Here is a 15,359-nt window from a genome sequence, read left to right as displayed (position 1 = left end):
ACAACAATCAAAGAAAATGTAGAATGCAAAATGCTCCTGACCCAAAACATCCAGGAAATCCAGGACACAATGAGAAGACCAAACCTAAGGATAATAGGTATAGATGAGAATAAAGATTTCCAAGTTAAAAGGCTAGTAAATATCCTCAACAAAATTATAGAAGAAAACTTCCCTAACCTAAAGAAAGAGTTGCCTGTGAACATATAAGAAGCCTACAGAACATCAAATTGATTGAATCAGAAAAAGAAATTCCTCCTGTCACATAATAATCAAAACATCAAATGCACACACACACACACACACACACACACACACACACACAAAATCCCAAAGAATATTAAAAGCAGTAAGGGGAAAAGGTCAAGTAACATATAAAGGCAGACCTATCAGAATTACACCAGAATTCTCAACAGAGACTATGAAAGCCAGAAGATCCTGAACAAATGTCATAAAGACCCTAAGAGAGCACAAATGCCAGCCCAGACTACTATACCCAACAAAACTCTCAATTACCATAGATGGAGAAACCAAAGTATTCCATGACAAAACCAAATTTACACAATATGAATCCAGCTCTTCAAATGATAATAAAAGGAAAATTGCAACACAAGGAGGGAAACTATGCCCTAGAAAAAGCAAGAAAGTAATCTTTCAACAAACCTAAAAGAAGACAGCCACAAGAACAGAATCACAACTCTAACAACAAAAATAACAGGAAGCAACTATTACCTTTCCTTAATATCTCTTAATATCAATGGACTCAACTCCCCAATAAAAAGACATAGACTAACTGACTGGCTACACAAACAGGACCCAACATTTTACTGCATACAGAAAACTCACCTCAGGGACAAAGACAGACATTTCTTCAGAGTGAAAGGCTCAAAAACAATTTTCCAAGCAAATGGCCTCAAGAAACAAGCTGGAGTAGCCATTATAATATCGAATAAATACAACTTTCAACCTAAAGTTATCAAAAAAGACAAGGAAGGACACTTCATACTCATCAAAGATAAAATTTTCCAAGATGAACTCTCAATTCTGAACATCTATGCTCCAAATGTAAGGGCATCCACATTCATTAAGAAACTTTACTAAAGCTCAAAGCACACATTGCACCTAACACAATAATAGTGGGAGACTTCAACACACCACTCTCATCAATGGACAGATCGTAGAAACAGAATCTAAACAGAGACATAGTGAAACTAACAGAAGTTATGAAACAAGTGAATGTAAGAGATATTTATAGAATATTTTATCCTAAAACAAAAGGATATACCTTCTTCTCAGTACCTCATGGTACCTTCTCCAAAACTGACCATATAATTGGTCACAAAAACAAGCCTCAACAGATACAAAAATATTGAAATAATCCCATGCATCCACTGCGGTAGATGATCTCAAGAGAATGTGCTCACATGGATAGAATGGCAAAGGGACAGGGAAAGACAGGGGCATATCCAATGGGAGAATTCTGCATGGGAAAGAACTGTGACTATGATTACCATTAAATTGTCCAGACTAAATTCTATTCCAGCAAAGCCATTACATTTGCTGAAGGAAGTACATTGCACAAAGTTCACCAACTAATTATGGGTGAAAATTTTTGACTAATCAAAGATTAAAACTACCTATATTTACATAGCATAAAAATAATCAGGTTTGAACCCATAGCAACTAAGGAGGGCATTAAAAGCCCTCCTTTTAAATCTCTTCCTTTTAGATACTGAACATATGCCTAAGCATGCTTTCTCTGGCACTTTACCATTCTTTCTCAGAAGTGCTACCCTCCTATTTCACAATGTGGCTGCTTGCCAAATACCTTTGTAAAACATTGCAAAAAGCATGGATTTTTCATTTTCTCTTCTGTATCCTTCTTCTTTAACAGCTGACACAATATACAGCTTACTTGTCCTGTTGTTTTTCTCTTATGAATAAAATTGACCTCAATTGGAATCCATTTTCAGATTCTTTTCTTTTTAAAGATGTGTGTGTGTGTGTGTGTGTGTGTGTGCGTGTGTGTGCACTCACCCATTCATTTATACCACATGTGTGGTGGAGGGGGCATAGAGACTAGAAAAGAAGCTGGAGTTTAGGTCACTGTGAGCTGCCAGGCATGAATGCTAGGAATTTAGCTCAGGTACTCTGGCAGTGTAAGCATTTTTAAACATTAAACTATCTCTCCAGCCTTAAATTCTTTTATTAATGATACTGAGAATAAAAGAAGCAAACCTCATTTTACCTTGTAACATGAGTGCATTAGTGATTCTATGTGCTTGTTGGTAAGCAGAAGTTTATTTCAAGTGTCTTCCTTCATTGCTCTCAACCATATATACTGAGCCAGGATCTTTCATTTGAACCCAGAGCTTTATGATACAGATATTCTAGCTAGTGTGCTTGCTCAAGGGCTGCCCTGTTTCTGTTCCCTGCTTGTGCTGGATGGTGGTATTATATGTAGGCTGGAATTTCAGGTAGACCCATTGCACTGATTTTCACCAATGTTGTGGATCAGAACTCAGGTTCTCATTCTTGTGTTCCAGGGGCTTTAGCCCCAGCTATCTCCTAGTTTTCATGTGTAGACTTTTGCACTGATACTATAGTCCAAACTAGGGCCCTCCATTCTTGCACAGCAAACACTCTTACCCACTGAGCTCATCAAAAGTGTTTAGTAGGAATCTTGTGCAAGTTCATCTGTGCTTTTTGGCACCATCACCCTAACTACTATCCAAATGCAATTAGTTATTGTTGGTTTCAATTTTATGAATATGGGTATTTTGCCTGCATATATCTATGTATCATGTGTGTGCCTGGTGATCACATAGGCCAACAGCAGGTGTCAAATTTCCAGGACCTGGGGTTATAGACAGTTGTAAACCACTACATATGGGTTCTGGGATGAAAACCGAAATCCTCTGGAAGAGTAGCAAGTATTCTTGACCACTGAACCATCTCTCCAACCCTTCCAAGTATAATTTTTTTTAAAATGTGACTTTCTTGTCTTTGATTCATTATAGTATAGAATAATATAATGAAAAGCAACCATTAAAATAAGAAAAATAAATCTTAAGAGCAGATAAGAATGGATGGAGTTTTCACTGCAAGAGACCACTGAACCAACTTACCCTTTTCTACAAGTAATTGTGTTGTATTCGATTCATTTCTTTGTGATGTTTACCAGCTTTCAGTGCACCTTTTTTTTTTTTTCTAGATAGGGTTTCTCTGTGTAGCCCTGGCTGTCCTGGAACTCACTCTGTAGACTAGGCTGGCCTCGAACTCAGAGATCTCCCTGCCTCTGCCTCCCAAGTGCTGGGATTAAAGGTGTGGGCCACCACTGCCTGGCTCAGTGCAACTTTTAATTAGGATGTACATATTTATTTGCATTTGTTAATATTTTCAAAAATAAATTTTAACCTCCTAATGATATCCTTTCTTGAATTAACAGCTTTTTTTTCCCTGAATAAAGCAACGTGGGTGATGTATTCTTAGCCTCCAACTTCATCTGATTTTATAATACATGTTAACTTTACAAATTATCTGAAATGTGAAATAACCTAACTGAGTCTCAAACAAAACTGTGTATTTGGTCCATAGGAACAGCGGTTTGGCCTTTTCTTAATGGTATCTTAGTTTAAGTATATTTGTGCTACATTTGGAATCTCTTGGGGGCACACATGGCATTTTTCTAGGACTTCTCAAAGATAGATGCTTGCAGTTCAGTGGGTAATACACATATTCTTGATGGAAGAGTTCAGAGAGATTTCATTTAATTGTATTTCCCACTACTTGCTGCTATGTACAAAAGAGTGAAGTCAAGGGAAGGGTCATCCTTTCTTTTCAGAGGTACTGATTAGCATTTTTAAACAGTCCTTGGACTTCCTGGTTGAAGCTGAATGGCTAAAGTTTAAGCACATATTTGCATTTGAAAAAGTTGTGAATAGGAGGAAAATATACATTTGATCAAAGAAATGCTAATGAGTATTTAAGGTACTTTCAACTTGTTCAAAGGGTTAGGGTCACCTCTTGGCAAGAAAACTATATCTGTGGTTTGTACCCAGTTCTGAAGACTTAAGATAGGAAATAAATGAACCCTATGCATCTCTAAATCTTTATTTATATAGGGATTTATCCTCAGTGTCTTTGAGGATGGAAATTCAGCACTAGTTTATTACCAGTAACATTGACAGTAGAGAGTTCTCCCTAGTCAGCCAGCATTTTATTTTCCTCTGTAAGCATAGCAAGGAAGAAACTTTGTCCACAAGAGGATTCTTTCTCTCTCTCTCTCTCTCTCTCTCTCTCTCTCTCTCTCTCTCTCTCTCTCTCTCTCTCTCTCTGCATGTATGTGTACACAAATGTACATGTGTGTATGTATGTGTGCATGTGTGAGTGTCTTTTAAATTTGGTGGGAATAATGGGCAGTTTAGATTAGACAGTTTTGCTGAGACCTTAAAGGCAACTGTAAACTTCTGTGTCTAACAAAAACAGTCTGCATATACCAGGAGGTGGGGCAGTTACCTAGGTTCTAAACAGAGGATTCAGCTCCCTTGTTGATTCTGTCAGTCTTGAACAAAAGCCACCATAAGCTGTGCTTTCCTGAACTCACATGCTCGCATGTCCCCATTTCATAAGGAATCTATCTTACTTTCTGTCGTTGTTTACTTGAATTAATGTAATGTCCTAAGAGTCATTCTGAGCATTGGGAAGTCATGACTGTGTTCACTGTTGCGCTATAAGGACACTCACGCTGACCTAGAAGACTAGTAATCAGCTGGAGAGACCACAAAGAGAGAACCTGTGTAGGTATCAGGTGAAGAATAGATCCTCCAACATACACAGAGAAGCTGAGAAGTAAAATGATAACTCCATCCCAGGTAAGTTTCCAAAGGACACCATCCCTACTTCCAATATGACCAAAATTGATTGAGAGAGATCAACTAGAGACTCTCTAGTTGTTTCCAGTTGTTCATAATCAGTTCACATGAGCAGCAGTGAAGTGGTGGCTGCTGTGCTCCATTCATTCTAGAGTAGTTTGCTATAGATCAATAGGGATCCAAGTTAATACTTTTCTGTTAGGTTTTGCCAAGTCTTTACTTGCTTACCCTTTGCTTCGATAAGTGAGAGACTGTTAGTTCAAAGGTTAGTACACAGGCATCTCTTGCCTTCGCTACCCTTACCACCAAGAACTATAGAGAGCAGGACTAACATATGGCTCAAATTGAATAGTCAAGTCCATATTCTCAGTATTTCTTTGGATTTCATAGTTTGTTTTCCATACTTAATATGGACATATGAAAATATATGTCCTCTTCATTACTGGCTGTTGAAGACCTTCATTGATCTCACTGCTAAACTACAACTAGATCAAGTTTTGGAAAAGAAAGACAAAATAAAAATATTAAATAGGTAGGTATGTTATATATGTGTACTTAATAATAACTTTATATGAAACATCTTTAAAACAAACCTTTTTTACTCCATTTGGGCCTAATAAATACTGAGTGGCACTGAACTTAGCATGTGATATGCTATACAAAAATATCAATGGAGATCTTCTCTACCTCTCCTCCTCCTTCTTCCTCTTCTTCCCTTTATCTCATTGCCTCTCCCACTCCTTCTCCTCTCTCTCCTGATTTATAAGACTGAATAACAGTAGTCTTCTTCCTCAGTCTGTGTTACCTCATTCATAAAACTGAATAGCAGTTAATGCCTATGCCTCTCCTAGCTGTGCTGGCTGGAATGACATTGGCCCCCACAGACTCATATATTTGGTGACCTGTTGAGGAGAGATTAGGAGGTGAGGTCTTGTTAAAGGAGTTGTGTCACTGGGAGTGGGCTTTGAGACTTCCAAAGTACATGCCCATGCCGGGTCCAGTTGCTTTCTAGCTGCTTGCTTGCTGCCTACAGGTCAGGATGTGAGCGCTTGGCTTCTGCTCCAGTGCAATGCCTGCCTACTGCCATTTTTCCTCCTATTAGTAATATGAATTAACCCTCTGAGACTGTCAACTAAATGAGTTCTTTTGCCTTGGTCATGGGTGTTTCATCACAGTAATAGAAAAGAAACGAAGACACTAGCTGTCTTTTTCTGTTGATTGTAGGTTTAGTCATAATAATCCCTATTATGTATAGTCTCCCATATTCATTCTATGTAAATGAACCTTTCTAGGTAGCAATTTCCTTCCATTAACATTGTGATTGCATGTAACAATTTTCTCATTTCCTCCTCTGCATTTTGTATTACCCACTGTCAGAGAGTAAGACCCATGGTTAAGGAATACCATGGATATGATTACCTAGTATGTCCTCAGACCCTACCACAATGCCTGGCATTAGTGTAAAGATGAATGAAGCAGGAAGAAAACTTTGCAACTCATCTCCACAGAAGATACCAGGGTCTATCTTTTTTTCTTCCAGATATAAAATTTGGGCTTAGAGAATGTCTTGTAACACAGGCAAGATCCCTCAACTTAACATTATTCATATGTTCTTTGACATATTCTGTTGTCTATGATAGGATTTCCATATTGTCAAGTTAGCAGAATAGCAACATCAGCAAAAGTAATCTCCAAGGATTACTTGGGCTGAACAAAGTAACCAGTAACCATCCTCTATGAAAATATCAAAGCAAACTCTAACAACATTGTTCTGATGTTCTTTATATCTATGTTTTAAGAGATAGGAGGAGGCTATAGTGCTTACTTCAATTATCAATGTAATCAGCTCAAATAAATGCAGCTTATTGGTCCATTGAGCTTATTTAGTAACAGGCAAAAACATTTGACTCAAAAGTTGATGGCTAAGGTTATTTTTCAAGATTCAAAGCAGACAACATGCTGAAGGAGAACACTTAGGACAGGAAGAGATTTACAGTGTTGTTAATTTTAATATCCCAGGAAGGGAGATTCAGGCATAGTTATGTGGTACAAAGTAAGTTTCTGCTGTTTAATGGGAGGGCAAAGACATTGACATATCCAGAAGGAGAAAATACCAATAATCAGAATTGGTCTTTTTTTCTAGTTTTAGATTTAGAACAGCAACCTCTCGTTGGTAAGGAGAGATGCATCTTTCTATTAAGTTTCTTCTTTATGATTTGACATTCCCTGAATGTACTTCTGCTTATAACTTCACATTCCTACAAGGTAACAAGAACATTCTGGTCTCCCTGATTGCTATTAATAATCATCATTTGTTTTGAAGACAGCATCTTAAATACTTGATTAACATAAGTCTATGCAAGACAGAATATTTATTCTTAGGCCTCCTAAGTAGATATGGGACTAAGAAAAGTAAAAGTCAGACTTTCAAGTTCTTACCTGGAGGATCAGCTAATTTCCCCCGAGTCTTTCTCTGAGCTTACTCAGTGTATATGTTGACGCCACTGTCACAAGAAATCTATAACCACAAACTTTACCTGGGATGGCATCTATATGAGAAACTGCCTGTCCAGAAGCAGGAATCTCAGAATATTAGAAGAAAGAAAAGAATTTATTTTTCTGTGTGTCTGTAGAGGGTGGAAATATAAAGGTTTACCTTTATATCCTTATTGTTTTTCTAAGACACAGATGAGAGAAATGACCCATAGAGGGGTACTCTATAATGGGAGTTTAGCCAAGTTCTTCTATGCAGTATAAGAAAAACAATAGATGACGGCATGCTTGCATCAAGTATGCTCTAAAGAACAATTTGGGGGTGAGTGAAAAAACAATACATGAAAGTCAATTTGTAAGGGTCAATTTTTCATTTCTGATATTTTTATTGATATTAAATGTTCTTTTTATTTCCCAAATAAATGTCTATAATGGGTTTTGAGCAAATCTATCCACCCACCCTTGGTTTTGCATTTCCTCTGGGCACAACTGATACAGTAATAACTACAAACTACAAACTCTTACACAGATGTTCAAAATGCAGAATAAGTGCGCATCATTAAGAAGCAGTAATACTTACCATGGGTATAGAGACATCTGTGATATACCAGGCATTAGGCTTTCATTTTAATACCCTTTTGCCTCTTGGATGAAATGTTTTCCAAATATAATATAAACAGCAGCATCTATGTAAGTTGTCACATCCCATAGTGCTGCAGTATAAGAACTCCTATTTTAAAATTATGAATCTTTTTCTGATCTTTGTGTCATAATGGTAATCCCCAGCAAAGGATATTTTTATTCTTTTTTTTATCAATTAGGAGATCATAGAACCTACCATACTTAGAATTTACCATACTTAGGAAAGCATGTGTGAATTTTCTTTGCATCTTTTCTGGGACAATAGTCTTTAATATTCTTACATGAAACTTAAAGAGGCATTTGAATGTGTGTCTTTCTACTATTTAGTCCCCAAACGCACTCACACTTCTGCTTATAGATTTCAAATATGCTACTTTAATTATATATAATTATACTATATTGGGTATATATATGTACATAAAATATTTAAATGTATATGAATGGGTGATATATACACATATAGGAACAAAGTATATAAATTCTGAATAATACTAATAACACACACTTTTCATAATTTTTTTCTCACGAATTTGCTAATATGTGCATCCCAAAAGCTATCTATATTTGCTAGCTGTTAAGTACAAATGGACTTCTTATAAACTTAAAAACTCTTTATATGTTAGTTTTGATTCTATAAATATTAAATAAGATATGTATGTTATTAATTTATCTTTTCATTCCCTATATTAGAAAATAAATGTAATTTTAGCTCAAAGTGTGAAGAATCAAATTTCCCCAAGACTTGATTAATGCTTTCCCAAGCATTGATTAAAAGAAGTTTGCATACTCAATTTATTCACATTGCTTTATTTGCTATTGTTATATGTTGGTGGAACTGTTCAATTCAAAAAAGTCTTTCAAGATATCATATCCTTCCATTTAACCAGTGAGATAATAATCTTGAAAGAAACGCTTTACAAACTGGACATATACCCTGTTTATTTTCTCTAAAATTTGCACTCCGTAAAGTCTACTTTTAAACCTTTCTCAATATTATACAAAAATATTTTTAGGCAAGTAATACATGTTGTTTTGAACATCCAAGCTTTTAAATTTTAAGTCACAGCAAAGTTATCACTAATTCCTAATCTCAACATAAGGTATCTTGTGCTTATACAAACTGCTATTTTCATCTGCTCATAAATACTCTTTACATGAATCTAGCAAGTTTACTTCTTGATTATATCTTAAATTATATAAAAAATATAATCAGTGCTGAACTTGCCTATTTCTAAACAATGTTCTTCAACCATCCTCATCTACCTTTATTTTTATGTGCACACACACACATACACACACACACACACATTTTCTTTTTGAAAAAAAAATAAAGGCAAGTGCAATCAAATTACAAAATTGCTATCTCTAGTGCTAACATATGTAACATACATATTTAGTGACAGATTTCCTTCACTCTTAAAAATAAAAGTCTGAATGCTAAGTATGCTATATGTGTTATAGTCAGCTATGCAGTATTATCTATAAACCATAGCTGTCTTTAGAGATAGCAACATAAAAATCCATATCTCCAATGCTACCCCAGGATAAATCCCTACTATCCCCTTTCTTTGATTTTTCACCCTGTCCAGCATCCTTGCGAAGATACACAGTGAGTTATTCAGATGCCAGTTTTGAAGAGAACTGTGAATAAAGTCACCTTCCTGGTGCAGAATATTTAAAGTATATCTGTGAATTTATTTAATTCTATTGTGTTTCTATTTCATATCAGTGATGGCAGTCAATCTGTAAAGAAAAAACTTAAAAATAAAAAATGTATCAGTAATCATATTTATAAGGTTAGGCTTTGCTGAAGACATGTTATTTACTTAGGACATACTTTAAATGGAATCTGAAAAATAAGTTATTTCACAGCCATGAGAAAATAAATTTGATGGAACGATAGGAAACTCATGGCAATAACTTTGGTGTTTCCACAGACTTTTCTTGTGATCGTTGCTGAGTGCAATAACTTCTTCCATTTTTATAAATAAATAATTTAAGGATAGCATGTAAGGGAAAGTGTGGGAAATGGAGAAACTCACAGAATTTTATAGGGAAAGAAAAATCAGCTGACTCTCTTTTAAGATAAAATCCATGTCCATAAAGAAAAGTTGATTGAATAGAACCTCAGAAACTTATTTATAGCCTGTACAAAAATGATTACTTCGTAATTTTCTGATGGAGTACATTAATTTGCAAACTCCTAGCTGATGGTTTAAGGTAGAATGTCTATTAAAATATTTATTCTGCAAGGTATTAATTTTAGTTGTACACATTGTACATATGCATACGATATTTTAGAATGCTAAAAGCTTACCATTGTCACAGCTGGATGTTCTGAACTACTGAAGTACAGAATAAATATCAAAAGCTCTATTGCACCTAATGAAATGTACTGTAGATTATTACTTTTGATATACTCTAATATTATAAATTTCAGTAAGGCCTTCAGTAACTGTGGAAGCGAGTAGAGTAGAATTTGAGTGACATTTTCCCAACTTCAAAGCCACATTTTAGAAAGTCTTTGATTTGGCAATTTCATGAAGAATTAAAAGAGTATTTTCAGCTGGCTAGTGGGGGTGAATGACTTTGATTCCAGCACTTAGGAGGCAGAGGTGGGCGGGCAGACATCTGTGAGTCTGAGGCCAACCTGGTCTATGGATCTAGTTCCAGGATAGCCAGGGCTACACACAGAAATAATGAGAAATACTGTCTCAAAAGTAAGAGAGAGGGGGAGGGGGGAGAGAGAGGAAGGAAGGAAGGAAGGAAGGAAGGAAGGAAGGAAGGAAGGAAGGAAGGAAGGAAGGAAAGAAGGAAGGGAGGGAGGGAGGGAGGGAGGGACGGAGGGAGGGAGGGAGGGAGGGAGGGAGAAAGGAAAAGAAAAGAAAAGAAAAGAAAAGAAAAGAAAAGAAAAGAAAAGAAAAGAAAAGAAAAGAGATAGAAAGGAAACAATATCCTTAACTATCAAAGGTTACATGTCTTTGAAATATTAACTCAAGATCAGAGATTTGTTTACAGACATATTGCATCAAATAATGCATTTTCTTTAGACCTAAAAGAAAGCAACTTCAATTGTACTGTAAGGCATCAAGATCAAAATAAGTCCAGTAAGTGTCTGCATTAGAGTAAGCCTGTCACTATCCAGGCATGGATAGAGAAGGGACTCAGAGAGTCTTAGCACTCACTGCTGAACCAGTTACTACAAATTCAGAGGGAAAGGTGAGTTGTTGCCTTCAGTTGTGTATCTACTGGTGACTCTACCAGTCTCCAAGGGATACTCCCAATGCAATGTTCACACAGATGGCCCTGCTTAAACTCTATGGGTCACAAAACCAACCCAAAAGTTGGGAGTCTGAGAAAGAAATTGATAGGGAAGGGTGAAGAAAGCTAGGGTTAGGAAAGAGGGTGAGGGAAGAGTAATCAAAATGAATTATATACATTATCAAAGAACTAATTAATTAAGTAATAAAAGTATATACAGGTGAGATATTGTAGACAGAAACATAGTTTTCATTTTGTGATTTCAGGAAATAGAGTACAATGTGTAAAATTTTCTCCTATCTTTTGCTTCTGAAAATAACCAGAAGTTTTATTCTTTTGTACCCATCTGGCAGTTAAGAGATTTGGAAAATTCATCAAAAATGTCTCCCCAAATTCTACACTACAACAAAAATCATTAACAATATTAACTAACTTAATCTAGTGAGATAAATATATCTGACTGATACTGCATTGTCAGAATAAGTGAATGTTGAAATAAAGAATATGAAATACGCTCTGCAATAGTATTAAACTCCTACATTCAATGAAGGTATCCTTTACCATGACTTGTAGCTTTGGGCATATAGAACCTGAAGAGGCCACCTGCTATAACCAGGCAGGAACCCCAGTGTAGAAATAGGGTCACTAACCCAACCCATAAAATGTTTGACCCAAAATGTCTCTCTCTACAAGAAATGCAGGGACAGGTGATGGAGCAGAGTCTGAGGGAATGGCCAATCAATTACTGGCCCAACTAGAGACCCATCTCCGTGGGCAAGCACCAATCCCTGACATGGCTAATGATACTCTGTTATGCTTTCGGACAGGAATCTAGCATGGCTGTCCTCTTGAGAGGCTTCACCCAGCAGCTGACTCAGATGGCTATAGAGACCCACAGCCAAACAGCGAACAGATCTTGGGGACTCTTATGGAATAGTTAGGGGAAGGGAAGCAGCCCAGAAGGGGATAGGAACTCCACAAGAAGACCAAAAGAGTCAACTAACCTGGACCCTTGAGGCTCTCAGAGACTGATCCACCAACCAAAGAACTGGACTTAGGCCTGTACGTATGTGGATTTGCCCCTTGGTCTTCTTGTGATTCCAGAACAACTGGAGCAGGGTTTATCCCATAAGCTGTTACCTGTTTATGGGATATTTTCTTCTAGCTGAGCTGCCTTGTCTGGCCTCAGTGGAAGAGAAGTACTTAGCTCTCTGCAAAGACTTTAAGTGCCAGGGTTAGGGAGGGGGGAGACCCAGGCAGGTTACCTACCCTCTCAGACAATGGGAGGGGATATGGGAAGAATTGTGGGAGGGAGTGACTGGGAGGGAGCAGTGAACATGATTTAAAGTGAATGGTAAGATTACAGGCATGAGACAGTAGACTCAGGTTGTCAAGTCATGCTTATGCTAAAGAACAGATAGAACATGGAAGTTTTCTTATAGAGTTAATTTATTTAATAAATTATTAACTGGAGGGAAAATTGATTAAATTATTTAACAAATTTGATATTTATTTGTTTATTTTGACAGCCAATGTTGTTAATATTCCTGTCTAGTTGTACTGTTTTCTCTATAGATAAAAATCACTGATACTATGTTTGTTTTCTTTTATAAGAAGGTTTATTTTAAATACACAACTGCTCATTAGTTTATGGTTTCTACTAAATGGCACACTTTTAGAAGCCATATATTTGATTTCAGTGCTGGACTTTGTTATTTTTTATTTTTTACTTTTTCACTTTGTCTTTCTCTTCAAACATTGTGAAATGTGTAGAATTTTGTAGTGTTAACGTTTTTCTTTAGGTATTTGGGCATCACCTCTTTGGAGAGATTATTTCAAGAGGATGACCCAGGCTAGGATACCACTTATCTGCTACAGTTCTTAATTTTACATTCCAAAGACCAATAGGAGGCCTAAAGAGAGAAAGGACACAGTCCACACCCGTTTTCTCAGGAGGGATTGATGGGCCTCTGATTCATGATCACCTGGGAAACCTATTATAGTACATTTTGATACTATGTCTTACTAGGTTCAGTCGAATTGCCACTTAGAAATATTTCATGCTGGAGTTCCAGGGCCTTTACCAGTTATACAGCCATTCTTGAATTTTCACTTCTCAACAGGTTTCCAGGCTACTCTTCTAGAGAAACAAATTTCAGACCCATTGGTTTGGTTTGTAAAGTTTTCAATTTTGGTTAATCTGTAAAGAGTATTCTCTGGAGAGTTCACTGAGAAACTTAAACATTAATAACAAACTCGGAGTAGCTAGTTTCTTCTAGATTTCTGACATTTGCTAATATTTTTAAACCTCAGGTTATTCTAAACATATCCCGTGATTTGAACTATTTATTACTAATACACTTCATGTTATAAAAGTACAACTTCATCACTCACAAAACCTTTGTGCCACTGTATGCCAAAAATCACTATTTGTATTCATGTTACAGAATTTAGTAATCCATTATCCATCTAATTTAGAAAAATTGAGAAATGCTTTTCCATTTAGCCTGAGATCTTCCTAGAAAGAATTCACAGAGACCAGGTTTTTCTGATAATTTCATAATATGCAATACCTCCTGACTGGTAAGCACAATAGTCAGAAATGACTGTTTCCTTTACTGAAGCCTGTCATTAATGTTTATAACTTTATAATTTTCTTGATTTTTCATGAAGGCTTTTTATACATTCTGCTCTCTATATTATGGGGAATTTTGTCTTTTGTCCGTGTTCACTTTTTTCCTGTTCTTTTCTAAAGCCTCCATATATGTTTTTCAAATATACAAGTCATTTGGTGATATTTGCCATGTATCCCCTTCCCTAGATTCCTATTTATATATGCTTCAGTTCATTCATCTATCATTCTATCATAATCATAAAGAAGAATATCCATAAAGTCCCAAGTTTGATATTTAACTTACACTTTTGAAGTCTTGTGAAATCTTAATTCTAATGTATAACTATTCAAATACAAGTCTTCTGCTGTGCAAATCAAAATGAACTTACATATGGATGATTTAAAAAATCCTAGTATGGCCAACCTATTGACTAAGCAATTGGCAAAATAGCAATGTTCACTATTATCTGAAACTGTATCTTGCAACATTACCCACATTACCTTATGATATTAAATATTGATGGAGAAAATAGGATAGATTAAGGGATTTCTTCAAATAGCTTCTAGAGGCTATGTATGAATATTATAAACCCCATAGCAATAAGTGATTGGGTCACCGGTATTATAATTTTCTAAATATTTGCCATATTTTTCATTTTAAGTTTTGTTGTTAACAGTGTATCCAATATGAATTAAGGATTTTCTAAAAGTAAAGTGTTCTCTCTCTCTCTTTTTTAATCTTTTAAAACCTGTCAATAAGATGAGTATAATAGAAAATGTATATATATTTTTGAAGTACATAAGTAACACCACAGATTCTTTAACTATTCAACTGATAATTTGAATTAAACATTATATTCTGGAATTTGTGATTTAACATATGCTATTAAAGTTAGACAATGCCAAATAATCCTGGTGGGATTTTACCCTTCCAGTAGAAGTTATTTTCTCACATTTAAAAATCTTACTGAGAGCTCGGGAGTGGTGGCCCAGGGAGGCAGAGGCAGGAGGATCTCTCTGAGATTGAGCCCATCCTGATCAACAGAATGAATTCCAGTCAGCCAGGGCTATACAAAGAAATTGTCTCAATGCCCCCTCCAAAAAAAAAAAAGGGAAAATTAAAAATTTAAAACCTAACTTAGGTAGAAATGACTGTATGAAAAATTCAATATGTTAATTTCTTTGAAATGTAACTTAAAGTAACCTTACAGAGTGTGTTGAAACTATTACTTTAAATCTTCATGATTTATCTGTGCTTCATTGATGAAAAATGTTTCTTAAACAGCTGTCTGCCTATGGTAGGAATTCTGCAGGAGCAGCTAATTCATGCTAAAGAGGTTCATGATTGCTTCTTTTTGACGGAATGATTTACCATCATTCCACAGCCCCACCTGCACCTCTGATAAGAAAATAATAAGGTTATTTATCTTCAACTACAAAACAAAAAGTATGACCTAAGACATTTCCTTTTAGGGATG

This window comes from Mus caroli, unplaced genomic scaffold (assembly GCF_978045245.1).
Source record: "Mus caroli unplaced genomic scaffold, Mus_caroli_1 scaffold_5, whole genome shotgun sequence".
Classification (NCBI taxonomy): domain Eukaryota; kingdom Metazoa; phylum Chordata; class Mammalia; order Rodentia; family Muridae; genus Mus; species Mus caroli.
The sequence above is the reverse complement of the archived record's forward strand: the minus strand, read 5'-3'. Positions refer to the sequence as shown.